Source organism: Leucopleurus acutus, assembly GCF_964270905.1.
Source record: "Leucopleurus acutus genome assembly, chromosome: 18".
Lineage (NCBI taxonomy): Eukaryota > Metazoa > Chordata > Mammalia > Artiodactyla > Delphinidae > Leucopleurus > Leucopleurus acutus.
In genome coordinates, this window is record NC_139160.1 from 6,000,887 (window position 1) to 6,020,734 (window position 19,848).

Here is a 19,848-nt window from a genome sequence, read left to right on the forward strand (position 1 = left end):
CGAGTGGTGAGAAATGTACAATACTGGCCCGCAAGAATGTGTCCACCACGCTGCTGGTGCTGGTACTGCTGGGGGTGCAGTAAAAGAGCGGGGCTGGTATGGCAGGCCCAGCACCAGAGCCTTTCCTGTCTCAGGGGAAGGCCAGTCAGGAACAGGGGAATGATGTTGCACCCTGTCCTCATCTGCCGCCTTGGGCCTTGGGGTTCCTTAAGAGAAATAACTGATTTTCTGTAAATAAAAATATCTGTCTCTAAAGTTGTACTGGGAACCCAGTCTCCAATAGTGTGGGGTAACCGTTGCTAGCCTGGGTTCTCCTCCCTCCCTGCAATCTGTGCCGCACTGTCTCAGTGGGTAGACTTTGAACCCTTACACCCGAGAGCCGGACTTCCTGTTTTCTGTGTCAGCCTCACCAGAGCAGCAGTTGGAAGCTTAAGCAGTCACACCAGACTTCTCAATTTCTTTTCTCCACAACAGAAATATTAAACCAGACTGACTCACCTGGATGAAGTAAGCACCTTGAGGGGGTCTTAATTTGCAAGGAGGGGAAAACTCAGAGAATGATGAATGGACTTCTCTCAGTCAGGATGGAAGCTCAAATTTGATTTATTTGTGTAGTAACTTAAACGTGGCTTCATTTTCCACCACAGCAGGTGACATAGGATATATGTGAAAGCTCCTGGAACAGGGCCTGACACTTGGTGGGTATTCAGTAATCTTTGGATTGGAAGCTAAATCTTGCTTAATTAGACACACGTACTACTGTGTTTGAGCAGTTACAGAGAAGAACCTGACCTCTGCTTCAATTTGGCCTTTCCTTTTTTGATCCCACAGAGCGATCACTTTCCTCCTTAAGAGGAGTCAGTCCCCTTTTTACTGGGCTATGGGAGTAGGGAAGGATTTAAAGTCAGCAGAGTACGTGAAATTCAGGCACAAGTGACTCCATAATATAGGCCACGTTTAGAGGATTAGTCCTCTGCCTTCCATCCCCAGCTCCTTAGAAAGGCCATTAAACTATATTTTTACAGAATATTTAGTTACATGGAAAAATTTCCATGCTATGACAGTAAGTAAAAAAAAAAAAAAAAGGAAATAAAAAGTATATCGTATATCCCAATTTTGTTAAAAATACATACTTTTTTGTTAAAAATACAAAAAAGTATACATATGAATGTGTAGAAAAAAGGCCATAAAGTAATGTATCAAATTTTAATAACAATTATCTCTGAGTGGTCGGATTACTAACAATTTTTGTGTTATTAAATACCATAGACAGTATAATTTTCTGTATTCTCCACATTTTCAGCAATAAACACGTATTAATTTATAATCAGAAAAAAGTTTATTTAAAAAGAAATGAGAAAAGGAATTGATAAAACAATTTCTTGTAAAATCATTATATTTGTTACAAAGCTTCAGGAAAAAAGCCCCAAAGGTTGATGCTTTTCCAAATGGTTCTACAAGCTTTAAAGTTGAATCAGCAACCACATGGCAAACTGACATTCTTGGACTGTGACAGGTGGCCTGAGATAAGACAGGGTGGATGCCAACGGCTGAAGGGGAATCAAGAGTCCTTTATCTAGAAAAGTTACTTAAGAATGGAGAAAGAACTGTTCTGAAATGGAGGGAGAACCAGGGTGAACTTTTGGGCAGCCTGGATCAACCTATTTAAAACCAGACTCACAAAACAGGGAGACTCATAGAGCATAGAAACCCTCTAGTCGGGGCCCCTAACTTTACCCGTAAGAAAACCAAAACCAAAGGGAGTTGCTGTGTTATTCTTCATGGAACGTAGTTGCCGTTTTATAGTCCTGTGCTCACAGAGATATGGAAAGGACCCTGCTTGGAATCCAGGCCCTGCTGCCGCCCATCTTTCCTCCTTCGTTTTCCTGACAGAAAATGAGTGGAGTTTTTAAGAAGGAGTTTAAGAAGGCAGTTTGGAAATTTAAGAAGAAGATTTTATAAAGGAGAAGCTCTGTGGTACGCAAGTGCCCTGGGAAGGTAAAATGTATTCTGTTATCTTTCCACTCAGCAGCTGCTCCCACCATTACCCAGTTTTTACTGCCGTGGCCTCCAGGCCACTGCACTTTCCAAGGTTATGAAAACAGGGCAGTCACGCCACCTTCTCTATGACACTGATGGGGAGCCGTGCCCGCGGGTATTTTTAAGTGAAAGGAAATATAACTTGTGCTGTCAGCATTCACATCAGTCCCGACCAGATGGATTATTGTTTATTTTATTTCTCGTGTAACTCTGATCATAGATTTCTAATGCTCTGCAGAAAACCCTCTGTTAAGGTTAAGGGGAAAAAGTAGGGCAAGAGAATTTCCCTTGGTACTGAGAAGAGAGAGGGGAAGAGGGAATAGGAAAAAAAGACAGAACACTAAGAGGGGAAAGTGTTATCACTTCACCTCTCTCCCCGCACTCCCTGGAGTCTATAAGAGGGTCAATCCAATCATTGCTTCCTGGCAAGTGCCTCCCTCTTATGACAGGCAGGATAGCGCCCCTGCTAAAGAGACCCATGTCCTACTCACTGGCACCTGAGAATAAATTACCTTGCATGGCCACAGGGACATTTCAGGTATGTGGAGTTTCTGGATGGACCCAATGTAATCACAAGGGTCCTTACAAGTGAAAGAGGGAGGAAGGAGGGTGACAACCAGAGAAGTATTTGACTATGCTACACTTCTTGCTTTGCATACAGAGAAAGGATCCATGAACAGAGGAAGGGAGGTGGCATCTAGAAGCTGGAAAAGACAAGGAGACAGATTATTCCCCTAAAGGCTCCAGGAGGAGTGCAACCCTGCTAGCACCTGGGTTTTAGCCCAGTGAGACCCATTCCAGACTTCTGACCTCTAGAGCTTAAGTGAATAAATTTGTGTTGTTTCAAAAAAGAAAGAAAAAAAGAATACCTTCAGGTAATCAGAACAGGTAATCTATAGGTATTCAGGACAAAACTAAGCGGAACTCCTTATTAATGAGCTTTTTTGCTTGTTAGCTTTTCATTTTGCTCCCTAAATATCTGCTCCCCACTGTATTCCTTCTCCCACTGTGTTCCACTCTCATCCCAGCCAGACCCCGGTTTCATCCTGGACTTCTCTGTCTAGTGCATTCGTTCCACGAGTGCTCATTCAGACCTGATTATTCTACTTTATTCAGTCAACAGCAGCGTATCGAGGGACTGCTTTCAGCTCCAACGTGTAAAGCGCTTGGGAGTCATCACTCTCATCCTTAGAGCAAAAAGAGCTGAAGGAGCTGAAGATCAGTGCTTTATCTTGCGCCCTTCAGAGCCTGAGGTCACAGGGCGCAGCTGCATCCCATGATCTGGAGGGACAGGCAAAGCCAGAGTCACAGCCGAGGTCTCCTTAGCTGGACAGAAGGCGCTAGAGACACATGCTGGCAGGAACATTTAATGGCAATTTTGATAAGTTGCTGGAGGCTGAGCGTGGAGTAGCCCGAGAGTAAGAGCCTCCTGGGATCTGTCACCTAAGGGGGGCTCCATGCTTTTTTTTTTTTTTTTGTCTACAGGACCCCCGCTAGGTTCTCTTGCTGAAGAGCCCAGAATGACTTCCTTATGTCTGGCAGAGGGAGGGGAAGATTTTGAAATATGCCTAGAGTATCCTCGTAACAAAGGCCTACTCTGTCAGGGAAAAGACCTGTCCCACCTGGGGACGGGCACTTCCCTGACTCCAGCCACCTCTAGCCTTCCTATCTCACCTAACGGAGGAGAAACAAAGCTAATAAATACTTGTGCAGGTCACAGCCCGAGGACATGGGTCCACTGAAAGACTGCTATTTAATCCCAAGATTATGTAAGAATGCTTCCCCTCCGCCCACACCTGGCCACCAGCAACAGAGCCAGTAAAGAACAGTGGGTTACAGCTTGAAGAGCCGACTCTATTTACTGTGAAGCCTCTGGCACCCGCAGCTACAAAAGGTTAAACACAGCCAAAACCCCAGCCAGACTGATAGCAAAGCTCAGGCTAGCGGCCTATTTAGCTCAGTTCCTATAACGTGACACGTCATGTCCAACTTTCAACAAAAAATTGCAAGGCATTTTAAAAGGCAAGCAAAAACACAATCTGAAAAGCATCAGAAGCAGACTCGGCAGATAGGGCAGAGATCTGGGCATTATTGGACAGACCATTTCAAATAGCTATGATTAATATTTTAAGAGTTCTTTTGGAAGAAGCAGACAACTTGCAAGAACAGATGGGTAATGTAAGCAGCAAGATGGAAACTTCAAGAAAGCATCAAAAAGAAATGCTAGAAATCAAAAACAAAGATCCCACAAGCCGAGTGATGCGGCCAAAAAACAAACAGAAAAACCAAACCCCAAAAACCACTATAACAGAAATGAAGAATGTCTTTCGTGGGCTCAAGAGTAGATTGGCCACAGCCAAGGAGAGAACCAGTGTGGGAGCTTCTTTGCCCTGCTGCTAAAACAAAATCAATCTCTAATATAAAGCTGGCTGCTTCCTCTCTACTTCAGGGGTTACCTGTTGCTATCAGGATAAAGTCCAGATTCCTGAGTGAGACCTACAGCACTGACCTCCGCCTACTTCTATAGCTTCAACTGTTACCACGCCCCACCCAGAATGTGACGCACAGACACACTAAACTCTGGTTTAGTAACTTAATGTCCTGATGTGCTAAGTTCCCTCCTCTTAATGGAATGTCCCTCCCCTTTCCCTTCCTGCTTTTGCCATCCAGTTTATCCCTTAAGACACAATTCAGGGAGCAGTGGCCACAGGACGCCTCCCACCCTTCCCTAACATGTAAGTTAGGCGCCTTCTCTGTCAATCGTAGCAATTACACTCTGTAGCATAATCATCTGTGTTCTTGACTCTTCGGCCCTGGACTAGGCTGTGGGTTTTTAAAGGGTAGGGGCCATGTCTTAATAGGCCGTGTATTCCAAGCACCTAGTACTTTGGCATAAAAGACAACCAGTGAATGTTAGACGGATGAGTGAATAAACAAATGAATGCAGAAGGCTCATGGGAGGAAAGAAATGGGTAAATAAAACCAAACTAAACAGGCATTTGAGTCAAAACCAATTTCTAGTGTGTATTAGTTGGCATTCTTGGTTACAAATAACAGAAATTGACTCTGGTTCACTTAAGAGAGCAGTTTTCTGGAAGGGCATTAGGTAGTTCACAGAATCAACGGGAAGTCCGGGAAGTCATAGAAAAGAAAGACAAAATGAAGAAGTTGCCACAGGACTGGTCACGGGGACAGGTCCTGGTCCCAGGACACTGGCCGCAGTGCTGTTCTATTGACTCCGCCGCTGTGAGGATCTCAGGGTGATAACTCAGTCGCTCTTCAAGGTTCAGAGTCTCAGAGGGAGACTCTAACTCGCCACGCTTGGGTGAGGCGTCTGTGGTGTAGTTGCCGGGGATGGGAAAGGGGAATAGCTTCTCTTCACCTTCCCAAATAGGAGTGCCGTTCACATGCTCAGTAGCCGAGATGACAAAGACCTGTGGTTTCCCAGGGCTGCCGTGACAGAGGGCTACAGACTGGGAGACTGAGAACAACAGAAATTTATTTCCTCACAGTTCTAGAGGCCATAAGTCTGCAATCAAGGTGTGGGCAGGGCTGGTTCCTTCTGCGGAGGGCCTCTCTCTTAGCTCCTGGTGGCCCTGGCCGTCCTTGGCATCCTCTGACGGACAGCCGCCTCACTGCTATCTCGGCCTCCATCAGCCAGTGCACTCTCCCTGTGTCTCTGTGTCTCTGTCTCCTCTTCTTACAAGGACACAAGTCACATTGGATTAAGGGCCAGCTACTCCAGTATGACCTCATCTTAACGAATTACGCCTTCAACGACACTATTTCCAAACAAGGTTTGGGGACACAATTCAACCTAGAACTCCCCGTATCTTCTACATTGGTGACTTCCTTCTAGTCCATGGGATACCCAGGGCAGGGAAGTGGGGATCTGTCCCACGTGCAGATAGCAGGGGTGCATTGCCTGTGAAGGATGTAAAGACATGATAAAAATGACTAAAGGGTGGTTGCTTTTTATTAACAACTTGGGCCAGTGTTCTAAACAACATCAGAGATAAAATACTTCTCCTCACACATGTGTGTTCGTTTTAAAGAATTGCTGTGTGTGGCAAAAATGTGTCCACAAATCCTTCATACTCCTCTTTTTAACAGGTGGAGCCCAATTCCCCTCTCCTGAATATGGGCTGGACTTAATATTTTTGTTTGGTAAATGCACATGTTAGTTCATGCATAATATATTTACAGTTTGAATTAAAAAAATTTTTTTTTACACAAACTTGGAAATTTTATTTTTAAAAAATTTTAAAGGTTATATTCCATTTGTAGTTATAAGGACTTCCCTGGTGGCTCAGAGGTTAAGAATCCGCCTGCCAATGCAGGGGACACGGGTTCAATCCCTGGTCTGGGAAGATCCCACATGCTGCGGAGCAACTAAGCCCGTGCGCCGCAACTACTGAGCCTGTGCTGTAGAGCCCGTGAGCCACAACTGCTGAGCCCATGTGCCACAACTACTGAAGCCTGCACGCCTAGAGCCTGTGCTCTGCAACAAGAGAAGCCACCGCACTGAGAAGCCCGCGCACCGCAATGAAGAGTAGCCCCTGCTCGCCGCAACTAGAGAAAGCCCGCGCGCAGCAACGAAGACCCAACACAGCCAAAAATAAACTAACAAATAAATAAATATATTGGCTATATTCCATGTGTTGTACAATTTATCTTTGTAGCTTATAGCTTATTTATTTTATACCTAATAGTTTGTATCTCTTATTCCCCTACCCTAACTTGCCCCTCCCCCTTCCCTCTCCCCACCAGTCACCACTAGTTTGATCTCTATATCTGTGAGTCTGTTTCTTTTTTGTTATAGTCACTAGTTTATTTCTTAGATTCCATATATAAGTGATATCATACAGTATTTGTCTTCCTCTGTCTGACTTATTTCAGTAAGCATAATACCCTCCAAGTGCACCCATGTTGTTGAAAATGGCAAAATTTCATCCTTTTTAATGGCTGAGTATGATTTCATTGTACATATGCATCACATCTGCTTCATCCATTTATCTGTTGATGGACACTTAGGTTGCTTCCATTTTCTGGCAATTGTAAATAATACTGCGGTGAACATTGGGGTGCATGTATCTTTTTGAATTAGTGTATTTTTATTTTCTTTGGAAAACTCCTCCCCCCCCTTTTTTTTAACATCTTTATTGGAGTATAATTGCTCTACAATGCTGTGTTAATTTCTGCTTTATAACAAAGTGAATCAGCCCCATCACGTACACATTTTTTTTAACCTTGCTGTAAAAGCTTGAATTATGTTCAGATATTTGTCCTCCTCCACAAGCCCTCAGGTAGGTCTACCATCTCTTGTCCCATAAATAGAATCATTACTGATCTAATCCAGCCATTTCCCTCCCCTGTAATTACTTTAGCCATGGGTGTGTGATGTAATCCTGACACGTGAAGTGTCCGGAGAAGTCTGCGAGGTTGCTTCACTGTTCAAAGAGGCGACATGGAAACACACCCTCCCTTTTCTTGTCTCAGGAAGTTGTGTGGTTGTGAACTCTGGAGTTGCTGCAGCCATCTTGTGACCGTAATGAGAGCTAGTAGAGGATAAACAAGCTGCTGACAACAGTGGGCAAGGTGGAGAGATGGGAAGAATTCAGATCCCTGAATGAATCATTGATTTGCTGAACTATTTCACAGTGGAGCAGCCTTTCCTCTGGACTTTTGCTTATTTCTTGAAACTAACTGCAGCATAGTTGGTTTACAATTCACATCTGATGAGTTTTTCAGAGTTTGTGTAGGTCTACTGCTGCTGTTTCTTGTTTCTGTTGGTGTTTTCTCCTGGAGCTTTGTTTTCCTGAATGCCATTAGTCTTTATGCAGAGGCCATTGCCCTAGAAAAATGGAATCTGAGGCTTCCCGGAGGCCTGGGAGAGAGGTGTTTCCTCCTTACAGGATTTGCACTTGCTACTGCCAGGTGCCCAGGGGCTCCACCAGTCAAGACCACCTTAAACCCCACACCTGGCTTGATATCCCAGAAGGGAACCTGGCCTGCAAATCTGCCCAAGGTAACCAAGGTGGGGCTGCAGCCAAGACTCCTCCCTGGCAGTGTTTTCTATTTCTTCTTTTCTCTTCCAGCCGTAGTCAACACCCAGCCTTCCTCGAGGTACGCTAGGATTGTGCGGAAAGGGAAGGTTCATCTCTGGTTCACAGTTACCTTGACGGGGCGGGGGGGGGCCCTTTGGAATATCAGCCTATAGGAGGGACTCCGGGAAGACCCCCGCCTGGAATCCAAGCCCATGGGTTCTTGCTTTGCTTGTGCAGCAGATGCCCTGGGGCAAAGCGGCCGAGTCCCCTTGTTGCTCTGGATTCAGACTTTCCCTCAACTTTGGCCTGAGCTTTGGTGACCAGCTTATCAGCTCTTTGCTTTGTAAAGTGATGCCCTTCATATTTCGTCTAGGAAAATGCTCTTTCGTTGAGAGGGTTACTCAGGCCCTGGAGTTATTTTTACGTTGGAAAATACATTCATTACTGTTTAAGTCACTTGAGTCGTGGTTTTCTGCTGCTTTCAGCCAACTGGGCCTGCTCATGACATCAGCGCATTCTGTAGGAATTTCTGTGAGGAAGCCTGAAAGTTGGCCAGAGTCTCTAACATTGGGGTTTGGGATGCACTGATTTGGTAAGGATGTCTTAGTTATTCTGGGCAAATCTCTACAGAGAAAAAAACCCATGTATTTATTTGATTTATTTATTTTTTAAATGTTTATTTTATTTTTATTTGGTTGTGCGGTGTCTTAGTTGCGGCTCATGGGCTCCTTAGTTGCGTCTCGTGGGCTCCTTAGTTGCGGCATGCAAACACTTAGTTGCAGCATGCATGTGGGATCTAATTCCCTGACCAGGGATTGAACCTGGGCCCCCTGCATTGGGAGCACGGAGTCTTAACCACTGCACCACCAGGGAAGTCCCAAAACCATCTATTTATAAAGGAGATGTTATGAAAATATTACAACAAAATAGAAAATGAACATTTATTGAGGGCCACTCGGTATTTAGCACTTTCGTTTTGTTATCTCTGGACTGAAACTCTAGTCGCTTAGGTTAAACAGTGAGAACCTATCACTGAAGATATTACTCCAGGTAATGTGATAGAATAGAGAGGGAAAGGAAGGAAGTGGGGGGAGGGGCGGGGGGCCGGTGAGACAAGCAAAGAAAGAGGTCTGTTCCATCCTGCTCCCACCTGGAGCAAACTCACCAAAAGCAGTTCACACCACATTTCCTGCTGTTTGGGGCCAATCAGAGCGTGTTGGGCCGTGAGCACGGAGGTCTCCTGGGTTTTCCTCACTGGGACACAGTCGTAGCTTGTGAATCACACTACCAAGTTTACCGACAGTGCAGTTTACATTTGTCTTTATTTTCAAGCCGGGACCTGTAATTAAAAACCATATTTAGGGGACTTCCCTGGTGGCGCAGTGGTTAAGAATCCAGTGCAGGGGACACGGGTCCGAGCCCTGGTCTGGGAAGATTCCCACATGCCGTGGAGCAACTAAGCCCGTGAGCTGCAACTACTGAGCCTATGCTCTATGTCCCGTGAGCCACAACTACTGAGCCTGTGAGCCACAACTACTGAAGCCTGCACACGTCTAGAGCCCATGCTCCGCAACAAGAGAAGCCACTGCGATGAGAAGCCCACGGACCGCAACAAAGAGTGGCCCCTGCTCGCCACAACTAGAGAAAGCCCACACGCAGCAATGAAGACCCAATACAGCCAAAAATAAATAATAAATACATAAATTTAAAATAATAATAATAAATAAATAAATAAATAATGTATTTAGAGAGGCTTCCCTGGTGGTCCAGTGGCTAAGACTCCACACTCCCAATGCAGGGGGCCTGGGTTCGATCCCTGGTCAGGGAACTAGATCCCACGTGCTGCAACTAAAGATCCCACATGCTGCAACTGAGACCTGGTGAAGCCAAAAGAAACAAAAAAAAAAACCCCAAACCCCCCTGTATTTAGAGCCACTATAGTTGTGGGGACTATACAACTGGTTTTAGCTGGACCAGGCATGTTGGAGAGAGCCCTGGGAAGCCAGGGTCCTGGGTCCAGCTGGGTTTTCCAGTGGCCTTCAGATCTTTGGAGAATCTCAACTTCTCTGAGCCTCTTTGCCCCCAGCTTTCAAGTACAGGGTTTGATGAGATGATCTTTACAATCTCTTGGATTCTGAAGTGCTGTTTTATGAATGCAAACTTATTCAAGATTTTAAAGGCTTGATATGATGGCAGGTCACTGAGATGATTCCTGTAATACTATCCTCATCCCCTGCACTGTTTTCCTCATAATCGTCCCAGGCCTTCACCTGGCTCACGGGACCGCCATGGGGCCTTGCTGTAGAGAGTGCCGTGGTGCACAGCCCAGAGCCGCAGCACCCAGCCCTGCCTCTGAAATAAATGCCTCATGGGGAGGGAGCTCCTCACCCGACAGGCCACCCCTTCCCTGGGGACCACTCCCATCCATGCACTGGCCAAGGGGGTGTGTACCAGCCTGCTCGGGCTGCCAAAACAAAGTGCCACAGACTGGGTGACTTACAAACATGGAACAGGAGGGAAGGGGGCAGGGCCCACAGTCTCTAAATAAATCCACTTCTTACCTATCACTTTGTCTCTCGCTGAATTCTTTCTGCAATGAGACATCAAGAACCTGAGCTTCATTAAAGTGTGTGATCTCCGTTGGAAGACTGTGGGTTTCGGCCGAGTTCGAGTCCCAGCCGCGTGGGTTCAAGTCCCAATCTGAGGTGCACGGTTTCAGCATTGGCTTGTAGATGGATGTCTTCTTGCTGTGTCCTCACATGGGCTTTTCTCTAATCACCCACCCCTGGCGTCTCTTCCTCTTCTTATAAGGACACCAATCATTGGATTAGAGCCCCACCGTTATGACCCCATTTAATCTTAATTACCTCTTCAGAGGTCCCATCTCCAAATACAGTCGTATTCTAAGGTTCTAGGGGTTAGGGCTTCAACATGTGAGTTGCGGGGGACACGATTCAGTCCATAAGAGGGACTGAACAACTCTGAAGGGCCGTCCAGGCTCCAGAGCTTCCTGGAGACTAGCTAAGGCCCCTGTTGCTCTGCTTCTCCCTCTGCCCAGTCCTCCACTCCCCCTCAGGGGTCCACCCAGAGCCCTTCCAGTAAACATCCTGCTCCCAGATCTCCATCGCATTCCCGTCTGTTTCGTGGGGAGGCAGCCCCAGGACACATGCCCTCCACCTTTCCTTTATTTCTCTTCTGGGGAAGACCACTTTGGTAGCATATCCAGACGGCTGTCCTTATAGGTAAAGCTTCCTTGAAATGCTTATCTTCTTACAATAAAGAGTGACCATCACCGGAGAGGCTTCAGTGGAGGCAAATGGTCTGACCCGGTGGGCTCTAAGGTCCCTCTTATGGGGCTTACCTGTTCATTGTCACCTGATAGCTCTTCCTTAAATAGTCCACGGGCACAGAGGCTCAAATGTGAAAGCTACATTTCTTGTGCCTGATTCTGTGGTTCTTAGGTCAAACTTAGCTCCCTGCCCAAGCTCCCAGCGGCCCCCAAACAGTTTCACTTTCTCTCTGCCTACCCTTCTTGTACAAATTAAGGAACGATTTCAGGTCATCAAAACTACAGAAATGAAAATTACACTGGAGTGAGTTTAATTGAGAATTGACTCTTTATTGAGCAACTGTCCTATGCGGGTCACTCCACCACGGGGAATAGGAAAAAAGTAGAAGAAAACCCTCGCTCTAAAGTTGTTACAGGGAATTGCCTGGCAGTCCAGTGGTTAGGATTCGGTGCTTTCACTGCTGTGGGCCTGGGTTCGATCCCTGGTCGGGGAACTAAGATCCCTCAAGCTGCACACAGTGCAGCCAAAAAATAAAATAAATAAACTTGTTACAGAGCAGGTGGAGGGGTGAGTTATATTTGGACTGAAACTTGTCATTGTCATGGGCCACTTTGGGGAGGACTTGATGATGGAGGCCTTGGGAAATCTAGGTCCTATGACCAAAGATAACTCCAGCCACGAGAATCTCTTTATCTCTCTTCGCCTCATCGTTAAATGCAACACGCCATCCAAGAGGCACCAGTTAAAGATCTATGATAATTTTTCCGGATTTTGCAGGACAGTGACCTTGGGGGAAGATGTAGAGGACGACTGGGTCTCCAGCTGCCTTGGACCAAGGTTTCCCACACTAATCTTGGCGCAGCTGGTGGCTTGGGAACCTCTTACAAACTCTCTGAAAAGCTTTTTGAGCTCTTTGGAAACAGATATGGAGAAAACATAAAGATTATGTTTGCAATATTTATACAAGAAGAGTAACACATTTCTCAGTTGTTCTGTTCATACTGGCAACCGCTATTGTTCACAGAACCTACAGCCTCAACAAAAAGTTAGTATATTTATGTCTGTCCTGTTTCCTCTAAGAGTCCTATATGTTTCCCTAAGAAAAAGATCCAAATACGCCACCTACACAGTGAGTACAGGAAGCTCTCAAAGGTTTAGAAGAAAACCTCTTCAGACTCCAGTGCCGGACAGCGGCAGCGCATAGCTCTCGAATCCATCCCTTGCCTTCTGTCGCCTCACAGTGGAGCCTCGGCAGAGCGGTGCCTGTCTCCACTCTCCTCTGGGAGCGTTTATCTGCAGTAGACATCACAGGAGAATCTGCATCCTGCAGAGCTGGGTACCAAGTCTAATGAAAGCCCCCAGGGAGCCTTGGCCTGAATTCTGAGACGGCTGTGAAGCCCACACACCGGAGCTCTCGCCTGGCAAGACCAGGCTGCACTGTCATTTTCTCTGGGTTTGGTCAAGGTTCAAGGCTTCGGGGCATGAGGGGGTTCTGGAAGTCCACTGGGTGCTTCTTATGCGGACCTGGGGAGACCTGGGCTGAGTTGGGCTCTGTGCTCTGAAATCGGTTTAAAACAAAGAGATTCGACAGAGACTCATTTACTCTCTCTCCAGAGTCCCTAAACTACTCCAAACCTGCCCTGGGATTCAAGGTCTAAACTAGATTTGTCCCGCAAACCCAAGGCTGGCTGATTGGGCAAATAGTAGCAGGTTCAGAACCCTCCTTGGGCAGCAGAACTGGTCTAGATCCTTCTGATCCACGTGCACTACTTTAGGACATTTCCTAGATGGCTGCTAGGTCGAGTTTGGGTCTTTGCTTAGAATGTGTTTACCCCAGACTGTTAATGGTTTAATTCTCAGTTGAAGCTAATGTCAAATTACATTCATTTCTTTTTCATGACTTACATTTGTCTGTATGTCCTCTGTTGTTAGGAGTCATTTTCTTTAATTTTTTTTTTTTTTTAGGAAAGCAGGCTCCTTTTAACCTCTGTGAGAAGGTGAGCTCTTTTGCATGTTGCAGTAAGTTCTGTGAGGAGGAATGAGTCCAATCTGTTCACCCAGTGATGCGTAATGAAAATACATTGCGTTCATATGTCAGGTTTTCTTCCAAAGACCACTCCCAACCATCACCTCTTTGAAGTTATAGACATGAATAGACGTATATATAGATACACATATGAAACCAGATTAATTAAGGATGTAGTTATTAAATATGTGTGTTTATATATATATGTGGTATTAATACTGTGTATGTGGATGTATATGTACATTGGTGGATATGTATAAGGGTGTGTGTGTGTGTGTTATGTAATTGTAAAACTTAAGCGAACTATGGTATAGGGACATTTTTGTCAATTTTGTCCAAGACCAAAAAAGAAAAAAAGAAAAATGTGTTTGTGACGTAACATGGAAATCTTTTAAAGATGAATTTAAAATATCAACTTGCATTTGAAGTTTGTGTGAGCTCCCCGGGACAAACACTTCTCTGAGGTCCACCTCTCCCACTAGACCGTGGAATTGACTCTGACCATCCCAGAATACGGATCTCTAGCCTGTTTGAGAGGAGAAGCTGTTTTGCATTTTCTAAAGCCTTGTGCACTCCTCTCTCGGGGTGAAAGGGTTGAGGTGATAGAGGAAATCCCAACAAGCCAGGCCCACATCCTGGGAGCCTGACAGCTCAACTGCTTCCTCGCTGGGAATCTCTGGGAACTGAGTAGAGGAGCAGAAGGGAAGGGGTGGACCTGAGACCGTGGCCCTGCCTTTCACTCTGTGAGACCCTGCTTTCAACTCTTCGGGTGTCTACCCAGAAGTGGGATTGCTGGGTGATATGGTAATTTTTTTGGGGGGGGGCCACACCTTGCAGCATGCGGAACTTCCCCGACCAGGGATCTAACCCGTGACCCCTGCAGTGAAAGCGCAGAGTTTTAACCTCTGGACGCCAGGAAGGTCCGATCATATGGTGATTGTATGTCTGATTTTTTTGAGGAGCCTCCATGCTGTTTTCCACAGCAGCTGCACCTTCAACATTCCCACCAGCAGCGCACAAGTCTTCTAATTTCTCCACGTTCTCACCAACGCTTGTTATTTTCTGTTTTTTTAAGATGGATTTTTTTCTTAAAGATGAGGAACTAACTGGGCTGTAGTCAGCCTTTCTCTAAACTTGTTCTGAAGCTCACCTCCTCAGAACCATATTATAAAAAAGCAGACTCCTAAGCCCACCCCAGACCAGGTGGGACCTCAGAGTGTGAGCTTTTAAGCAAACTCCTGTGAGCACCGCCTCCTGCACTCCCAGGAATGCCTCCTACAAGTGGGACTGCAGAGGTTTCAGGGAGACACGACATTCAGCCCCCTAAAAACCACAGCGTGGAGGAGAACTCAAGCCACACCCATCAAGATAATCTTATCACATGGATTCACGTGGCAGCACAGATTAAAAAATCACAGTCATTCATATTGTTTTTTCAAGTTCTCAGTCTTTTCAGCCGTGATCTACTAAAACATCAAATCAAGGTCTGGAAACATGACATTTTTAGCTAAGGAAATGCTCTTGATCAAAACCAGATTTTTACTGGTGATCCTCGAATGAAATAGCCCATTATCAGCTTCCTACAGAAATCTCCCCAGAGCTATTCTCAGGCAGCAGGGAAGCAATCTTCCCCAGGACCACTTCCCCGGCCATCACACCTACTGTGATCTGAGTCATGCCTTTTGTCTTGTGCCTGGAATTTGGGGATGTTTATGAAAATCTGTTGTAAATACTAGTCATAATTCCTCCTTTCACAAGATTCTTTATTTCAGAAAAATGAGTAGCCCATCACGTACAAACGTCATATCACTTCCAGCCCCATTGTCACCTGGAAATATTCCCTCTTCCGTTTTACTAGAGATTATTTAAAGGTTTTTGAGAACAGTGTGTCATAGAAATCCTCCAGCGAACTTAGTGTCTGGGTTGCCACCAATCATGTTAAAATACGCTTTTGCATCAGCTGTACCTACTTCAGCTTTTGAGGGCAGAAAATGGAGTTTTGTGTTGAGAAGTAAACGCTAATGAAAAGCAAAATATCCTTTTAATGCAGACTCCTTGAGTTTAACGTCTGTCTACTTGCTTCACTTAAGTTCCCAAAGCAGGTGGAGACATAATTAACACATACATCATGATGATATTTTCTTTAGCACAATAAAACCTTATTTTCAAATTAAACTGCTCTGATATTAAGCGTTAACATTTTAAGGTAAACATGTTGTGCTGGTTCAAAACTTTCAGAAAATAGAGAATAGGTCACTGGAGATTTCTTGCCAGGTGGTGTCTCTCAGCTTTCTACTGATGCCTTCAGATATGGATGTTCAACTAGACCAGATGAATATAGCAAAGCAGGACATAGTCCAGACTGCCCAGCTAGTCTCTCAAGCAAAACAAACAAAGCAAATGAAAAAGACAACATTCCATTGAATCCCTGTAAATAGAAATACCTGCGCACGTTGTGTAAACCGTCACTTATCCCTGTTTGTACTTGGCAGATGTTGGTGGAGGGGGAAGAGATAGTTAGAAATAAAATGGTCAGATGTGTGTGTCTAATTAATAGTCTGGGAGAAATAAGTGTACAGCTTATAGAGTATTTAAAACTGATTTTTTAAAGAAAAAAATTATACTTTTAGTTTTTGTAGGGACATACTGAAATGGAATTGTCCAAAGTAAGGGCAGTTCCATTCATGCAAATACCAGCTCTTTTGAAAGGCTCTGAGGCAGGTGAATTATTACCTGGGCATTTGGTGTCAATTTGACTGTTTGACAACAAGATGGGAAAGAAGGCAGGCTGGGAAAAGTTGGCCTTGATTTTTAATTCTGTTCAATTGAAGATGGTAGCAAAGGCATCTTTCATGGGTAGTTTAAAACTCTGGAGAACAGAGCTTCTGAAACTAGGGTGCGTACATATCACCCAGGGACTGTGTTAAAATGCAGATTCTGGTTTAGCAGGTCTGGGGCAGGGCCTGAGAGTCCGCATTTCGAGGAAGTTCCAGGTGAACCCTATATTGCTTGTGGGAGGAACACACCGAGTAGTCAGAGACTATAGCTCTTTGTCGTGCTGTCTTTTGGCCGTTCTGGAGCATGTTGGATCCGTACCCACAGTAACCGAGAGAAGCTTTGCATCTCTCACAGCTGCAGAGCAGAAAGCCCTGAACAACAGGAAGATGGGTCCAGCTAATAACCTTACCCCTCTCAGCTGTCAACCTGCTTGACTCAAACTGAGTCCTTGTTTTGAGATTTAAAAGTGCGCTTTATACTTTCTAGAGGGGTTATAGAGTGCAAATGAGATTGGTATGGATGGCAGATGACTCGCCAGCTTCATCAGAGACAACAGTGTTCCCATTTTACAGAGAAATCTGGGCCCTACAGACAATATCCTACTTTTGGGAGAAGCCCTTGGGGATGGACAGTGCCATGAACATTTACCTCTCAAGATGAGCTCCCATTTTTCTTCCCATATTCCTGGTCCTGCCTGTTGTTTTATTTCACAAAAAGCATTAAGTTAAATTTTATCAGGAATGAGAGGTCATTTTGTCCCAGTGTTCTGTCATAGAGAAACACCAGGGATTTTGGAAATTTAGTGAGTCAAAGATCAAGGCCAAAGTCTGAAAGTCCTGTGTGGAGAGGTTGCCGCCTAATTCCGAAGTCTGCCAGGACTGAGTTTTTGCCTATTACACGATTGCTTTCATTAAGAAACATGTTTCATTGAGTCACAGGGTTGTGGGTAAAATAGTTTCCAATTTCTCCCCTTCCTAACGTCCACATATGCCACTCCTCTGAGGCTGCAGGGCCTGCGTGCATCTGGCGACTTCAGGCTTCAGCTGTTAAATTCTTAAACTGGTAGCTGCACAGTAGATTTTCGGTCCTTGTCTCTATGTTCACTGGCCACACCAGCTCCATCCGGCTGTACCTCTTGTACACACCTACTTACCGAAACATTACCTGTCATCAGTCTTGAGTCATTCATCAAGCAGGCCTTTAGTTTGAGATCCACACAGTTAAAGGGGCCCTCCTTTTTTTTTTTTTTTTATGATTACGAGCTCCTGTTTCTGACATTAAATTTCCTTTACTCAATGTCTTAGCCATCAGGGCTGCACCTAAATAAAGAGTCCAATGTTCCTCCTCTCTGGGCACATGCTAAGTTTGTATTTTATTTTCTCTTTAAAAAAGTTAGGCTTATCATGTGACTTGTGTTGGCCAATGAAATGTGGATGGAAGTTATATGTTACTTCCAGGAAGCAATATTAAATGCTTATGCACAATTCTGTTCCCATTCTTCTGGTATCACAGAAGCATTTCCCTAGAGGGATCTTCTAGCAACCCTGCAGCCGGGCCCCTGGACGGTTACGTTGAGAGGCACACCCCCATCACCAAATCCTGCACTCCACACTACACATGTAGTATGAGCTGCAAATAAACCTTTATTGTATTAAGCCCCAGATGTGTGTGTGTGTGTGTGTGTGTGTGTGTGTGTGTGTGTGTGTGTGTGTGTTGGGGGGTGTTTGTTACAGCAGTCTAACCTATTCTATCCTGACTGCTCCACTGGCATTCAGCTGGTGGTGTAACCCATCATTTGTAAGTACGGAACTGCTAGGAAACGGCCTTCAGATATCATCTCCATTTTCTTTCTTTCTTTAAAAAATATTTATTTATTTGGCTGCATTGGGTCTTAGTTGCAGCGTGTGAGATCTTCATTGCCTTGTTGTGGGATCTTTTAGTTGCGGCATCTGAACTCTTAGTTGCAGCATGTGGGATCTAGTTCCCTGACCAGGGATCGAACCTGGGCCCCCTGCATTGGGATCGTGGAGTCTTAACCACTGGACCACCAGGGAATTCCCTTGTCTTCATTTTCTATTGTAGGATGGGGGTTGGGAAGGAGGGGACTAGTTCTTTCAAGCTTAAGAAGACAGTTATCATAACCACCGTGAGGAATCACTTCCTCATCTCAAACAGCTGGCTGATAGGAACAGTAAGAGCTGAAGTTCTTGTACGTTGTGAGGACTTCACAAATATTTATTTATTTAAAAAACACTTTAGGGCTTCCCTGGTGGCGCAGTGGTTGAGAGTCCGCCTGCCGATGCAGGGGACGCGGGTTCGTGCCCTGGTCCGGGAAGATCCCACATGCCGCGGAGCGGCTGGGCCCGTGAGTTATGGCCGCTGAGCCTGCGGGTCTGGAGCCTGTGCTTCGCAACGGGAGAGGCCACAGCAGTGAGAGGCCCGCGTACCGCAAAAAAAAAAAAAAAAAAAAAAAGAAAAGAAAACCCCAGAAAAACACTTTAATATGTGTATAGCATGTTCCTGATCATTCTTCCAACGCCCCCCTCAAGGGCACATCTATCCTGGATCTAGATATATCCAGACTTCAATGAAAGCTGTTAAAAGAAAGACACATGTAGTAAACCAGCATCAGATTACACTCTCTCTAGAAGGAGGATTGACTCAAGTGCTCGGGGGTAATCCTTTTTGTGGGGGAGGCGAGGAATCAGGTACCAGGCCCACTTGGCTACTGTACTGTCTCTGCTCCATTTGGAAGTTAGTTCTGGAGCCCTGGCCAGCAGATCCTGCTTGCTTCCTCCTGGCATGACCCGCCATTTCTTTGACTTGGTGACCAAAACCTTCCCCAAATCTTCCACTCGCCGTATCTCACCTCTGCTGACATGGCCAGTAGCTGATAATGAAACACTGAGTCATCCGTGGGCATTCCTTGTCATGATTTTCTCCAGTCCTTCCGGGGCTTGAAATTAGTGCCAATAAAGAAAATATTAGTTCTCCCTGATGTTTTGAATGGCAGGCTTAATGGTTTAGGCTGCAACTCAGAAACCAAATATGTCAGACGGAAAAAAATTTTTTTTAATCCTACATGAGAGGTAGTATTAGAAAGTGATGACGATTTTGGCTTCTGAGCTCAGATTGCCTGAGTCTGAGTTCCACTGTGGCACCTACTAGCTGGGTGGCCGTGGGCAGCTTCCTCAGCCTCTCTGTGCCCTAGTTTCCTCACCTGTAAAATGGGGCTATTGTTAGCGTATCTTTCGTTGGCTGCTGTTGTGAGCATTACACGAGTCAACACCTGCAAGAAGCGTGCTTGGGAAACAGCAAGTGCTTAGGAAGTGTTAGCCCAGAAAGGAGGAAAATAGCCCGACTGAGGGTACAGGCCCCGGCGTCCACTCCTCTGTGGCCTTAGGCAAGTTAATGACCTCTAAGCTTCAGTGTCATCGGCTGTCAAAGGAGGATAACGATAGTACCTACCTCATTGGAGTTTGGTGAGGTTGAAATGAAAGAGTATGTGTAAAGGTCTCAGCAAATAGCGCTGGGTCACCCAAAATGCTCAATAAATGCCTGTTATTTTACTACTACTACTATTATTGAAAAATTTTTTTAAAAGTCTCAGCATTAAAGAAAACTCTGCTATACCTCCTTTCCAAACATCCTATGCTTTCCTCTTCTT

At 45.3% G+C, this 19,848-nt stretch overlaps 1 long non-coding RNA gene across 1 annotated transcript; it reads left to right on the plus strand.

The window, feature by feature from the left end:
* Nucleotides 1-243: 243 nt before the first annotated feature.
* On the plus strand, nt 244-6,661 carry LOC309974783. The gene is made up of 3 exons (XR_014326914.1): nt 244-507; nt 1,894-1,998; nt 6,328-6,661. It is a non-coding gene; the product is annotated as an uncharacterized lncRNA (long non-coding RNA).
* The last annotated feature ends 13,187 nt before the right edge of the window (nt 6,662-19,848 follow it).